The sequence below is a fragment of the Ptychodera flava genome, chromosome 8 (genome assembly GCF_041260155.1).
Source record: "Ptychodera flava strain L36383 chromosome 8, AS_Pfla_20210202, whole genome shotgun sequence".
In the NCBI taxonomy this organism is placed as follows: domain Eukaryota; kingdom Metazoa; phylum Hemichordata; class Enteropneusta; family Ptychoderidae; genus Ptychodera; species Ptychodera flava.
The window spans coordinates 44,891,052-44,906,477 of NC_091935.1; the positions used below are offsets into that span (position 1 = coordinate 44,891,052).

General features: G+C 37.4%; 1 long non-coding RNA gene across 2 annotated transcripts; it reads right to left on the minus strand.

The window, feature by feature from the left end:
• Window positions 1-879: 879 nt before the first annotated feature.
• On the minus strand, window positions 880-14,520 carry LOC139139410 (uncharacterized). Of its 2 annotated transcripts, none has more exons than XR_011553800.1 (3): window positions 14,340-14,509; window positions 4,714-4,833; window positions 880-2,354 (listed from the first exon to the last, which is right to left on the minus strand). It is a non-coding gene; the product is annotated as an uncharacterized lncRNA (long non-coding RNA). The 2 variants fall into 2 exon arrangements; XR_011553799.1 differs by having other exon boundaries at window positions 881-2,354; window positions 4,714-4,827; window positions 14,340-14,520.
• Between the last annotated feature and the right edge of the window lie 906 nt (window positions 14,521-15,426).

Genomic DNA, 15,426 nt, shown 5'->3' on the forward strand with positions numbered 1-15,426 from the left:
TCACACGGGACAAAAAATACAGAATAAATTCCTCAAAACTTCCTCAAAAATACAATATACTTCATGTGAAAAACAAACAAGCGACCTAGCGGCCGATATAGCTCCGCTGTGTTTATGTACAGAATAATTATTTTTGACACATGTTGATGAAGAAGGTGGAAATCTTTGATAACTCAATGCAGTGGCCAGAAAAAAGTTGCTAAAATAAGCTGCAAAAATACAAAATTGAAGATTCATCATACTTTGAATATATCACATTCGATCATCCCTAAGAACATGTCAACCAAAGCTATCTGATGAGTAGTTTTTTGAGAATAAAATATTCTGACCAAAAATGGCAACAATTGCCCCCAAAAATAAAAATGCAGGTTTCATCATAATTTCAAAATATCACACGTAGTTCATATATAGAAACCTGTATACCAAATTTCAAAGCTGTTAGACCAGTACTTTTTGAGAAACGCATTTTTTGACCAAAAATGAGAAAAATTGCCCTAAAATTCAAAATTGCAGATGTCATCATTATTTCAATAAATATCATTTAGTTCATCTATGGAAACCTGTATACCAAATTTCAAAGCTATCAGATAAGTAGTTTTGGAAATACACATTTTTGACCAAAAATGGCAAAAATTGCTCAAAAATACAAAATTACAGATTTCATCAGAAATTCAATATATATTACTAAGCTTATCTGTAGAAACTTGTATACCAAATTTCAAAGCTATCAGACCAATACTTTTTGAGGAACACATTTTTTGACAAAAAATGGCAAAAATTGCCTTAAAAATGCAAATTTGCATATTTCTGCACAATTTGAACAAATCTGAAATAGATCATCCCTAGGGACATATGTACCAAATATGAAAGCTATCTGACTGGTAGTTTTGAAGAAGAAGATTTTTAAAGATTTTTTTACCAAAAATGACAAAAATTGCCTTAAAAATACAAATATGCAAATTTCACCACCATTTTAACAAATCTGATTTAAGTCACCCTAAGCAAACTGCATATCAAATTTCAAAGCAATTGGGCGAGCGGTTTCAGAGAAGAAGATTTTTTTACCAAAAACACCAAAAAATGCCCCAAAAATACAAATATGCAAATTTCACCATGATTTGAAGAAACTGAAGTGAGGTCACCCCAAGTGAACTGCATATAAAATTTCAAAGCAATTGGACTTGTGGTTTCAGAGGAGAAGGCAATTGTTGACGGACGACGACGGACGACGGACGCCGGACGACGACGGATAATCAACCTATTTGATAAGCTCCGCGTCGCTGACAGCGGAGCTAAAAATACACTTATTGTTTTCTTCTTAGATGCAATATTGAAGTGTCAACCAAGTATCTGAGAACTGATTTAACTTGACTCACTTTACACAGCAATTATGGCTTTAGTTATAACAAATAAATAATAAATCCATTGTTCTCTAAGATTTAAAATAAAATTGGATGTACCGGGTGTTTGGATGTCTAAGTAGAAAAGAGACTCCACATTTAGCTATGTTTTGTGTTGCATTGCTAGTATCTATTACAGATCACACATGATAATGAGTTCTGCCATATCATTGAAAATTGCCATACAAATATTTTGATTACAACCTAGACTCGAGCTAAGATTCAAGCACATTGCATGTACATAAAGCTACAGTGTTGCCAAAAATAATTGTAGTTGTAAGTTGGTGTACTTAATCTGTAAAATTTGTTTGCAAAGATGCACCTCATTTTTAACACATTGTTCATGAAATATCAAATATGGCCACTGAAGAGACTAAGACAGAATTATTGGTCTTATAACTCAGCCAGTAATCGGTCGAGTACAGTCCACATATTCACACATGTACAGCTTTGGGTATTCAGCTTAATCACTGATTATAACTCAGTTGGTGTAATAACATATGGAAAGTGTTCCCAGTTGGACTTTCATGAGTACAGCCTCTGTCTGGTTAACAAAATTCAAAAGTTGAGTGGTCTTTGTTCGAAACTAAAAATACATCACTAAGCCTTGGCAGAATCAAGAAAATGTATAAAATATGCTTATACATGTACATTAAACATTGTCCTGTATTGAGTTGTCAATGCTGCTGGTATTGTCATGTGTCTGTCAGGCTCTGATCTGATTGATACCAGGCCCTAAATGCAAGGTAGCCTCAATATGCATTTCCTTTGATGCATTTGTTTTTCCGTATGCAGTTTCACTTCTTTCTCTATCCCATGGCAAGAGTCTCCGAATAAAGGCACCACCGTTGCAACTTCTGTCATGTTCGCTATCCTCAGAAGAAACACACACATCAAAATGTCTTCAGCTTGATGCTAGTCCTTGGATAGCCCAGATTGTATGTATTTCAGTTCCTGAAAATAATGATACACAGAATAAATCATCAGGACTGTACATCATCAATTTTGTTTGTTTTGTTTAAATCCGTGTATTTATAGACATTTGATAATTCATTTTTAAGTACTTCACTAGACAAGAATGGTTAAAAGTTGATATGTATGCAAGAAATTTGATTTCTGAATTTCACTGAAATGTTGATTAACTATACATTGGAGTCTATGAGAAAACTATGAATAATTCACAAACACAATTAGACTGAAAGATTCTGTTGCATGCGAGCGTTCCGGTGCATTGCGATCTACCTGGTAAAGGGTCGCAGGTCGCAGTGCGCCGGAGCGCCCGCACACGACGGAATCTTTAGTCTTAAACACAATCGGTGCTTTCTGAGGTGTTTGACAATTGATACAAATGTATTTGATTAAATTACAGTGTTTGAAGGTTCAGATGTGGACAACAGTTTTGATATTTGAATTTCAACTAAACCTATTTCACTTTTCATAGTACTAGTGGTCTACAGGTCACTTAAATATTTTCCCTGAAAAAAGTTGCTATATCTCTAATACGTAAGTAATAGAAATTGTTCATTGCCCTCCATGAGCTCGATTTACAATAAGACAAGTCTCAGAGTTCCAACAGCAAGATGTTCATGTGAGAGATAATTATACTTTTGTGTAGATTTACAGTTAAATGACTACCAAGAGTGAAATCATGCGAATCATTTTATCTCCCAGAATATTTTTGAAAACTAAAACTTCTTTTTAACAGGACAACTACTTATAATAAGAAAATTGACTGACCCCAATGCTGTTTGAAAATACATGACCTCCCCTTTGCAATTTTCAAATTTAAGGTGAACCGCATCCCCCTTCAAATTGTGCTGGCTTACCCCGGCTGTAATAACTGAATGCTCCCTTATTGAATAAACTGGTCATCTATGTACTGTTGTACATCAAACTGACATGTTATGCCTAAATATTCAAATATGAAGACCAAAATGTTTTTCACTGATTCATTGCCTATGTTATTGACTAAATATCCTGTTTTTGTTAAGAGAGACTGTAAAATCATTGTACCTCCCAGACACATGGAGTAGGGTCGTGCTTCCAATAATAATTTTGCAAAACATGTCATCAATTATGCGCTTTAGCGAATGGTCAATTATGCGCTTTAGCAAATGGACCAAGTCTTTGTACGTTGGCCGAGAACTAATACAGTAGGATCTATAGGTTAGAATATTACATCTGTCAAATTAGGATGGAATATTGAAGATAGAAATATTTTTGTATCATGCAGCCTTGACCTACAGAGCCTTGTAACATATACATATATTGAACTAAAAAGAGGGCATGTTATGCTGGGGAATCACCCAAATCAAAGATTGAAGTGACTGTGTATGTGTGTCAGTAATAGTATGGATTAAAAGTTAATCTTTCGGTACTTGATCTAGAAGTCATCACTGATGACATACATGGAGTCCCCGCTGGATTATGTCATTTGAATTACGGTGATTGAATAACAATAACATACTTGCTAGATTCATTACAGGGGAGAGCGGTGAATTTGTTAAATGTTTGGAAATCACATGCTAGTGATCTGTTGGGGGTCATGTTTGTGTATTTGGGACAGTACAATTACGCAAAAATATACATTATGCTACAATTTTGAAAAAAAGCAATGGTTTTCTTGCACACTGTATGTTGTTCGGAAAATAGTTTCGTTCAATTTTAGTAAAAGATAAAATATGATTTTTGAGCATGTCATGTAATCTGGAACATGTTATCAGAACAGAAGCTTGTTTCATCTTTCATTACACAATTTGCAACAGACTCTACAACCTCAGTTTGTCTTGTGATATTGTTTCAAAGTTTTGTTTCCAAGCCAGGTTCATAAAATACACTTCATGGATTCATTCAAGTATTTTGGCCAGTGTCGGGAGACAGTGTTAAAAAGAACATTTCCTTGGTTTGACTATGCAATTATTGTATGTCATGTACATTTGTGTTTTGGAACTCATGGAAGAGCCCCTGAAGTTGTTTCAACACTATGCTCTTCTATAATAATTTCCAGGGTTTACATATTTCATTGTGATTTCAAAATTTGACATGGGCTAAGCTGCATCACTATCTATTACATTTGTATCTTCAAAAGAAGATTATAAGGCAGATTTTGTCGCTTATGGCTGTTAGGTGCCCTGCAAATATAACCAAACATCAAAGTTCAGCTAAGTAAAATTGTCGTACATGTGTCATGATGGTTCTGCTTAACCATGTTCATGTACTATAATTCACCAACACTGGTGCTTTGGTTAACTTGCCCTTCAAAGTTCATTACTTTAGACTAAAAACTTATCAGTGCAGACTTTGTAGTACATACCTCTCATATTGTTCCCAGTTGTTGGCATGCCTTTTTGTGTGACTGTCATTCCTTTGGGCACTACACTTTCCCTATTTGTTCAACGCCTAATAAATACATGTACCTCCAGGGGACCTGCAACTTGCAGAAATATAAAAAAAAGAGTTAAAAATCCTACTGAGAAAAATCAAATTGTCTCAAACACAGATGATGAATCACATTTCAAGTCACGATAATGACGATGAATAACCATATTAATCTGACAGTCCATCGACACATATTTGAATCAGAAATATATCAAGCATTTTCATGGCCTGAAAAGGCTCAACATAATTGGATTCACACTGCACTATGCATTCCTGCAGTATCTCAGAGCTTGTAGACTGTCAGACCATTGATGAAAAATTGACTCTTTTTTACATCGATGGTCATATAATATCCAAAATGTGCATCATAGCATGTTGAAAATAACACCACATTTCTATTTCAGCATAAATAGAAATAATTTAGAAAGTTAAAAATGAATTGAAATGATGCGAAATAAAATGACATATCATGTTTAGGTAAGATTAGAATTAATCTCACGTTCACTTAAAGCCCCGACTAGCTGTATCTTCTAGCATTGTTTTTTTTTTTATTTTATATTCAAGCCGAAATAAGTTTGTGAGAATGCACTGATTTTGGTGATGTATACACTTATTATTAACTACCCACTGGGACTGTACATGCAACTTTGGCCAAGATAAAGATTGCGATGTGATTAAATATTTGCCCAAACATTAAATCCCACCGTGCATACGAGCAAAAACCCTGGATAATGTGCATATCTGCACTGAAATCTTCACATAAACTGCACAGAGCATTGTGCAATTCGTGCTATAAGATATTGAATGGCCCTTACTTCACTGTTTGATGCACCACTCAGGACGCAACATTCTCTGAATGGTTTGGTCACACAGAGTTCACGCAAATGCATGTAGTTCATTCATTCGCGCAGGGAAGTTTGGCTCCCCAAAGGTCATAACCTCACCTCAGTCATAGTGTGAAATGTTAAAGGGATAGCCCACCCAAATATCAACCTGCCGTTAAAAATTGAAGTATATTATTTTTGTAACATTCATGATGAAGAGATGAGATATGTGCTAATGATTCTCCTGGAAATTAATGTTTTATTAATTGATGTGTATGACGCCATTTTCGCCATATGGAAGCGCCACTTATCGGAATTCCTCAGAGAGGCTTGACCTAAGATGACGTTAAGTTTTCGTGTTTGGTTGAGGAAGTTAGGGGGTATCACTAGGGGTCTGATCTACTGTGCGTTTGTATTGAGCTACTGCCCAATGGACACACTTTGCCTTCAACCTTATAACTTTGAACCGGACTCTAAATGGAGTGTCCTTCATCCAACAAACAATAGTTGTGCATACACACTTTCATGTTCTCAGGGGCACTAAATTAAACTTCAAACACACTTTCATGTTCTAGGGGCACTAAATGAATTTCAATTTATCATTTCAAAGTACAGTCATAAACTACACACTACAATTTTCCTGTTCTCGCAACTCACTTTGAACTCTAATCGTGAGTTACCGGTAATTAGAAACCGCAGTGTTCTCCACAAGGGTTTTAGACGGGCGGTGCGCCCGGCTTCTTTTGTCGCCGCCCACCTTTAATCTCGCCCGCCCGCCTTCAATCTCGCCCGCCCACCTTTGTTTTCTGTCGCCTAAAACTGTTTTCACAGTCAGTTGTCCGAACAATATCTGAAAGCCTATTGAATAAAAATCGTGACAATAATCACTGTTCGCTCCCATACAGTTATCAAAACAAACCAACAATTGTATGAAACATGGACATACACATACATACAGACTGACATTCACAGACTGGCACAGAGTGATGACATTGACCCCAAGTGTGCCTTGGCCCATGAAGAGTGATAAAGATATAACAAAAAAGCTGAATGTAATATAAAAATAGTTAAGTATAGGCCTACAGACACTGAGGGTGAATATGTTACAGCAATTTGATTAGTTTCTTTTCGTTTTCTACTTCTGTGATAGTTTTTAAGACAATCAAACTGCAAGGCAGTTTTAATATGTATTGACAAACATGTTATCTTTTACAAGCACACAGCAAACTGTTCATGATTTTTCATTTACAATATTTGACATAGACTGAAATACATAACATGCAACCAGTATTTACACTTTGCCCATACACCAGATACATGGAGAAATTTCAACATATATCATCAACTCAGAAACCCTACAGGGAAAAGTAAACATTGTTTTCTTCCAGAACAGCTGGTACATCCACATCTGGAGCAACATACAAACTTAACCAATTACACAAGGATGATGACACAAGAGACAAAGTTAAGAAATTTAACTGTGGTGAACTTGACTATTCCTTTCAAATCCTTACCTAACTTGATTGACATCTTAAACTAAAATACACTGCATGGTTAATTGCACACAAATATACATCAGGGGTGTACCATTTGATAAAAGGGGGTTGTCTGGAAGATTGATGAGGAACATTATCTTTTTTATCCGATACATTGTACATTCTTTTTTCCCACTATCCCCCTTTTCTTTTTGACAAACCTTCTGTGGCTGATTTTTTTATTGACATTTGTTTGGATTTTTTTTCAAAATCTGCCAGGACTCTTTAACATTGAAAAAAACTTTGAATATATTTGTTGGAAACCAAACCTGCTGAGATCACCTCAGCTATGTTTTCTCATTATTTTTTACCGCATTTCAACACCAAATACAGTTTACCATTTCAAATGCTTACTGAATCACCGCATTATCTTGAACATAGGGCCAATGTCCCTGAAGCTACTATAGACATGGATACAAATTAAGTATTTCCTGACTGTATGAAATCATCTCACTAAGGTCATCCTAGGGACCTGTTAGCCAAATATTAAAGCTGTCTGACCAGCGGTTTTGAAAAAAACAAGCGACCCAATAGTCGACAGAGCTCTGCTGTGTTATGTAGAGAGCAACTTTTCGTGACATGTATTGATGAAGAAGGTTGAGATCTTTGATAGCTCATTGCAGGGTGGCCTGACCTAAAATGGCAAAATTAGCTGCAAAAATACAAAATTGATGATTTCATCATAATTATGTATAAAAATGTATACCAAATATCAAAGCTATCACAGACTAACTTTTGAGAAACAAATATTTTGACCAAAAACGGCAAAAATTGACTCAAAAATACAAAATTGAAGATTTCATCAAATTTCACTATATCACACTAAGAGAACCCCTAGGAACCTGTATACCAAATATCAAAGGCGTCAGACAAGTAGTTTTTGAGAAACACATTTTTTGACCAAAAACGGCAAAAATTGCACCAAAAATACAAAATTGCAGATTTCATCATATATTCTATATATCATATTAAGTTTATCTGTAGGAACCTGTATACCAAATATCAAAGCTGTCAGACGAGCGGTTTTGATGAAATAAATTTTTGACCAAAAATGACAAAAAATTCCTTAAAAATACAGATTTGCATATTTCATCACAATTTGAACAAATCCAAGTTGGGTTATCCCTTGGGATCTGTATACCAAATATCAAAGCTGTCTGACCAGCGGTTATGAAGAAGGAGATTTTTTACCAAAAACGCCTTTTTTGGCACTAATTTGCATATTTTTGGCAATGACAACTTCATTTGAACAAAATCTCATCTACAGCCCATCATCCATGTACACATCAAATATCAAGATGAAATGTGCAGCGGTTTTGGAGTTTTTGATGTTGACGGACAGACATACAGACATACAGACATACAGACATACAGACACACAGACATACAGACATACAGACATACATACATACAGACATTTCCCTAGCCTATAAGAATAGCTTCCATTGCCATATATACATATGGCTATGGGAGCTAAAAATGACAGCAACTGACAACGTCGTGTAATAAAGAGGGACCGTCACACATCTGTCGGTTTGTTTTGCGACTGCATGCAATCCTCAATGTTCCAGGCCATGACGGCCCCGATCCTTTATTTTTTTCGCCTGATCCTGTTTCATATCCGCCGGCGCCGATACTCTTTAGTAAATGTGGTTGAAGACCTATGTTTCTCAGCGGCGATTTTGTCACGCTCTTATTTCAGCAAGCTTTTCAAGTGTGAAACGGCCGTAGTGCCGATGAACACTGGCTAAGACTTCAATTCAAAAAGCTTGAAATGTGTTAAGCTGCCGACCGTACCGTACAGACACCGTCCATTTCATACAACGGACACGGTACACTCGAAGGCTCGGTGTTGCATTTTTGCCAGCGGACACTAAGTCCTTACTACCTCCATGCTCAGTCAAAGCATCTATGCTATTGTCAACTGCCATTGCCGCCAATGTCTCGTACTTGTAAGGATCCGAAGGTCAGGAAAAGTGATTTCGATCAGATCTGGCTAAAATCGTACGATTGGTTGACACAAATATCAGATGCAAAAAAGTATGGTACTTCGCGTGCTCAGGTCGTTGCGTATCCGAGCCGAGTTAGCCATTTTGAGATCCGTGTACGTCCACATGACGTTGAAGCCATGTGTGTCATTTCCTGTCACGCATTCGTAACTTGCATGGATTCATTCGATCATGATTCGATTGACTATGAGAAGCAGTTGCGTTTGATCAAGTTTCAAAATCCGTGACCGTTTTAAAATATCAAAGGCACAATAAAATGAAGTAAAAAGAAACTGCACGAGCTAAAATCATCATTCGTGTGATCATCCGAATACAGCAGCTATGTACCGTACATACGGTTCTGTAGGCCTACTGTATAGTTCAAAGGTCGCGTGTGATCGAGATCTAGTGCGCCAGCGTGCTCCACACAAACATGCATGGCAGCCTACGCCGCGCAGTTGTCGAAGTTTTGTACGTTTGCCGAACTAAGAGTCGATGAAATTTCAAATCTTTCTCTTGGAAATACTTGGTATCATTTTTTTCGGGCCTCCCTTTATTATGAATTGAGTTTTAAAGTCAACGTATGTTTCTCTGCAGGCATGCTCCGCTGACTCCGCATTGTAACTTAGTGCATTATTCAGTCCCGTGTCAACTTGTCATGGACGTAAAAAAAGACGTTCATGGCTTTACCAATCTGGCTACAGACAAACATATAGTAACAGAGGGTCACATGAAAACGTGCCACCATTTGCCACCGATTATTTCGAACACTGATTACTTCTCATGTAGGCCTACTTTTGAATTTTCATGTTGGTATTGTGCAATATATTTACTAAATTGTGTATTGTTTGTATTAGTTCAATGTGTTTTTTTTCACTTTTGATGTTTTATTATTTATTTAAAGTAAATAGACAGGATTTAAATGTAAAAATAAATTGTATAGCTTGCCATTAATCACTTCTGAATGGAGAAAAATATTGAGAATGTCAGAAGTATATCTCATCACTGGAGTGCCTTGTGAATAGCCCTGGTGATATGTAATTGTATGCAATATTATGCAAATACATATGCTAATTAGCCGCCCGCCTTTAATTTTCATTTGTGGAGAACACTGAACCGCAATGGAAGAAGGAAGAGATTGCAAATCCAAGCAGCCGTTTTCTGCTGTCAATTGTGCAGTCTTGGGAAAATAATTGAGAATGGTTAAAATCTGAAAGCCACAACCTCACAACTAGTCATTGGGAAAAATGTCGGGAAAAATTCTTGGAAACGGTCTTTGCATACATAAAAACACACACTGTACTTATAATTTTGAAACTCACGTCGTGCCAATCTTTACCAGCAACAATTTTTAGAGGCGGTGTTTTCACTTCAGGTTTCGAATCATGCAGAATGCCTTATTGAAATCTCGCGCACGATTATAAGTACATCTGTAATACTTACAGGCAGGCATAATATCTAAGCTGTTTATGAGACTCCCTAGATCAGACCCCCTAGTCAATGCACCAAAACCCGAAAACTTTACATCATCATCTGGGCATTTCTCCCGGCATGCTTTGTGGAGGCTAAAAAGGTCTCCATATTGCCTGATTTTGATATTTATTTTCATGGATAACTTCAACAAATCACTGTTTCTGTGCAAAAAGTAATGATAAATGCTTTTATGACATAAATATAAACCTGTACACAGCTGATTAAATTTTTGGTGGATATAAGGTGCTGCAAAGGAAGTTGGGTAGAAAGGACTGATGTAAAGTCAACAGTGCATTGGAGCTGTATGCATGTGGCATTGCCGATGAATGTAAATGTTGGTATGCCCTCAAATTGAAGAGTCTACAATGTCACAGTCCATACAAACGTTGAACACTGCAAGGAAAGCATCCATGCAGGTCAGTTATGCTCGTTTTGAACAGCATCATTTTCTGATTTTCAAGAGCAAAACCTTTTGGTCAGAACAAACGATCATAAATTCCTAATACATACAAGTTACCCGTATGTTATAACCCTTTTCCTGGCAAGTCCATATTTCACCACCAGGTCAAGATGGTTAAAATTAATGAAACACAACATATTTCATATGGTGTATTTTAACATAATACTGTACATTTGAAAGCTGTTCAAAACTGTAAACTTGATTCTTTTGGACTAAAGATGCTATAACAGACCAAGCCAAGTGGGTGAAAATATGTCATGTTTTGGCTCAATACCATTTTTTACTGACTTGGCTGATGGGGAAGTGATACTGTCTGGCAGGAAAAGGGTTTTAATAAAATTCGATATATTGATTACTTTATTTAGGTCGCATATTGATAGACTATAGTATTTTCCACAGAAAATTCAAGGGTTCCCCTTGGGACAGGAGTACGGGCCCACATTCATGCTTGCCCCCCTGTTTTGACATCCAAGATTGAATGTTCACCCTAGAGGTGAATGTTTTCAACTGTGACATTGTATGTTCTCTCTCCTTGTTAATATTACCAATTTTGAAAAGGGCGATAATCAAAATGGCTGTTAAAATTGAGTTTACTGTTTAAATGTTTCTCAGAGGAATATTCCTAATGCAGTAAAAGCCAATATCCCTTCAGAGGGTAGAATTCAGAGAAAACCACGACAAAATGGGAACATATTCTGAGGTCAACAAATTTCACAAGTTACAGCTAGTGGGGCATTAACTCACATGCTATGTCATGTTACTTTGCACTATTTATAACCTTCTAAATTAATATATTATTGTGACAGAGGAAATAAATTGACAACATGGATATAATGCCTCTATAGTAAAAAAAGATAAAAAAGTATCAAGGGGCAGCCCCTTGATATTCTATTTTCTGTCATTGAGCCATAGAACATACATAAATTTGAGTGACAAGAGTTAGGAGACTTGTGGGATTGAATTCAAAAATCTACCAACATATTCACTTATTGCAATTTCAAAAGAAAGTATAGCAACACTTCATAATCTTATTACAACCCTTTTCAGAATTAGAGCGCGAAGCCACTGCAGTGAACTGCAATAAAACTGCTTACACTAATTAGTTTCAGCTGTAGCCGTGACCACTTTGGTGTTGAACAAGGCTACTTGATAAAGACCAAAAAGTCTGCTTGTACAAAGGCAAAACTAGCTCTGTCTGAGGCTCGAGTTGTAAATGAGAGTTTACGATTGGCACCCTGTGTTCAAGATTAAGATACAATGTAACATTACCATGCACTGGTCCATGTACAAATCTTTTTTATTTCAACTTCCCCAGACAAACTGTCTGCATGGGACATACAATGTTGTCGACTTTTCCAGCTGGCTACAGCTGAAACTAATTAGTGTGAGCAGTTTTATTGCAGTTCACTGCAGTGGCTTCGTGCTCTAATTCTGAAAAGGGTTGTATTAACCTTCATGCACAGCCAGGGAACACACAGACCTGTACGCAGGGCTAACATTGAATTTGAAGGTTCATATCATACATCGGCTTCCCGTGTCTGGCAAGCATAAATGCCGTCGTAAAAAGATTGGTCAGTGTCTGTCGCTGGTCGTCGTCATTCGGTTCACGCATTGCGAGTGCATGCGATCGGTGTTGTCAAGTGAAACCGTATTGGGCTCAGCGGGACCCACAAAATTTCCACAATCATTGTCCCCGTCACGATCTCATCTGCGATGCTCCAAACAGTCCAAATGTGGTTGACTAAACTCGTGAGACCTTATGGATTCAACGCGAAACATTTGGCCATGGAGGTAGTCTCTTCCTACCTCCATGGTTTGGCAATGGTGGGTATTTGAGACACGACGTACAGAACATTTTGGAACCGTCATATTACAACCAAGGCCACTGTGCTTTCCATTTCGGGAGATAACATCTACGGCGTTTTTCCTCATCATAACGCTTATGTTTAGATCTTTTGTCAGAAACATCGTTCTATTCATCACATCAAGTAATTCTCAGACGATCCCACTCACGCTGGCCCTCGTGGCACCATCGTAAATCATCACAACGTCGTTTCTCAGAGTTACACAATGCCCATCGTTGTAAACTACGTACCTCTTTACGGCAAAAGCCTTGCTTGATTTTTGCGTAGGTCTGCGGAGCGGAAATTACGCTCTGGCTCGTGAAAATGCACAATGCCTTGTTTGCGTTAGTGGAAATATTACCGTAAAATACTCATATTTACAGCGATCACTCCACAAACTATCTGCCTACAATGTTCATGTACCTTGCGAGGCCGCATAATGATTTTGAAGTACTGCAGGGTCGATCGCCGATAAGCAATGTGATTAGGTTTTGCAATCTTTTACCTAATTTGTTGGGACGGAGCAGTCAGCATTCAACAAAGAAATACTGTTTACGCCAAATTTTAAGCGACTTTTTTAATTGGACGATAAAACAATATCAAGTTGATCATCAAAAAATTGCAACATTGTGTGAGTCGGCAAGTGAATCCCAGAAGAACGTCACAATTGTATCTAAAATAAGTCAGTGATTGACATTTATTTTGTGTGAACGACAACACAAATTGGGCGACACGTACACAAACCGCAACTTAGGTTCGCGTTGATTGCGGCAGAAGTTGTTTAAACAACTTGTCCGGCGGGCAACCAGATTTTATTTTTGACTTGCCCGAATGGAAATTTCACTTGTCCCGGGCATCAGGCGATAGGAATTGTCAAGCCCTGATCATTAATACAGACTGTGACTCACTGGTCATACAAAAATTTGGGAGGGATAATCTTTTTCTTGCTAACACTTTTTGAAGGGTCATTATTTTCCATGGATTTAAAATGGCACTTTTGCTGATCCCTGGAATTACCTTTGTTCTAGTATGTAAGAGGACTATGGAGGGGTGATAGCTTGTTGTTTTCCATTGAAATTGTAATCTGGTGTGTAAATTTTCTGTTGAGACAATCTGGTGCCAACACAGGCCTTTAAAAACACCAACCCCCCCCCCCCCCGCCCTTAATTTTTGTCCGGTCCCTGACATGAATCAACAGTCATCCCGGGTGCTTACATGTACCACTAAAAGTCACATTTAGCATAAAGTGACCTTGAAATTCGATGTTCATTGAAATTATCAGGAATATCGATGATTTAAAACAAACAAACGTAAATACTTTGCCGGATACAGACATTGCTGAACACGTTTATAAAAGAAGGAGTAGACGTATCTTAGAGTTGAAGTTAGACACAATTGGGCTGGTTTAAATGAGACAGCAGCTATACATAAGCTTACCTGGTATAGAGCCGACTCAGCGACGATCGAGGGCTTGAAGTGTGTGTCGACCACTGGTGCGGAAAAGAGGTACTCTCTTCCGTTTTTGCGAGTTTCGTCTAGCCGCTTCTCGGACCATGTCGCTGTCGTAACTGCATGACACGGTCGATGACACACTGGCACTAGATTCAAATGTACCGCATAGTCGTCGAGATGGTCCAGGATTTCAAGGGTAGACTCTTTAGCAGACATTCCTAAACACCGACGGGGACATATCAGTAGAAGCTAAAATATCAACAACTGAAGATTATTGACGGCACGATCACAGGGTAGGAATGGTACGGAGTACAGATGTAACCGACGCCACACCACGCGAACCATAACAATGGCGTCTTCTCCGTATGACTCCTTAAGTGCTCAAATATTCAAGAAACGAACTTTGCAAAGAATTTGATTATATTATAGTTAAACTATCATTTTTTACTCAATCTTGAAGAAAATGTTATTTTTCTTTTTGCTCTCGTTCGACAAAGATATTGCTAACTGAACCATATTTTCGTGTTTAGCCAGATAAAGGTACATCATTGTACTTATTGACCCCCTAGCATCATGCTTCAGTCCAGCCTCTCTGCAGTACAAAGCAGCTTACGCATTTTTTATCTTCATGAATATTCCGTGTTATATAACCAGTGCACTGAGCCGGATATTTGGTGAGATCTTTTTCAAGATGGTAAAAAATAGCAGCTATTTGGCCTAATTAAAACTTTGGGAAATAATCGTGTGTGAGTCATATGAAGTAGGCCTATAGGCCTATTGCTATTGCTTGTATTTGAGGACGGTTTTGAAGAATTCATTCGTTTTTTGTTGCATGTGATTTCCTATTTAACTATTTTAAATAAACGATATCTCTTCTATGATCTTGCTTGGTAGATATGTGTTTGCGTGTGTATGTTAGACGGGTTGAACTGTGCAAAATGGCTAGTATAAATTGATATTAACATTGATACTGCATCTGCAGATACAGCCAATCGTGCATCTTGTAAACAATTTCTTTATTGTAGGGCCTACATACAACATTCTTACTGTTGCAATAGCCAGATTTGGATTC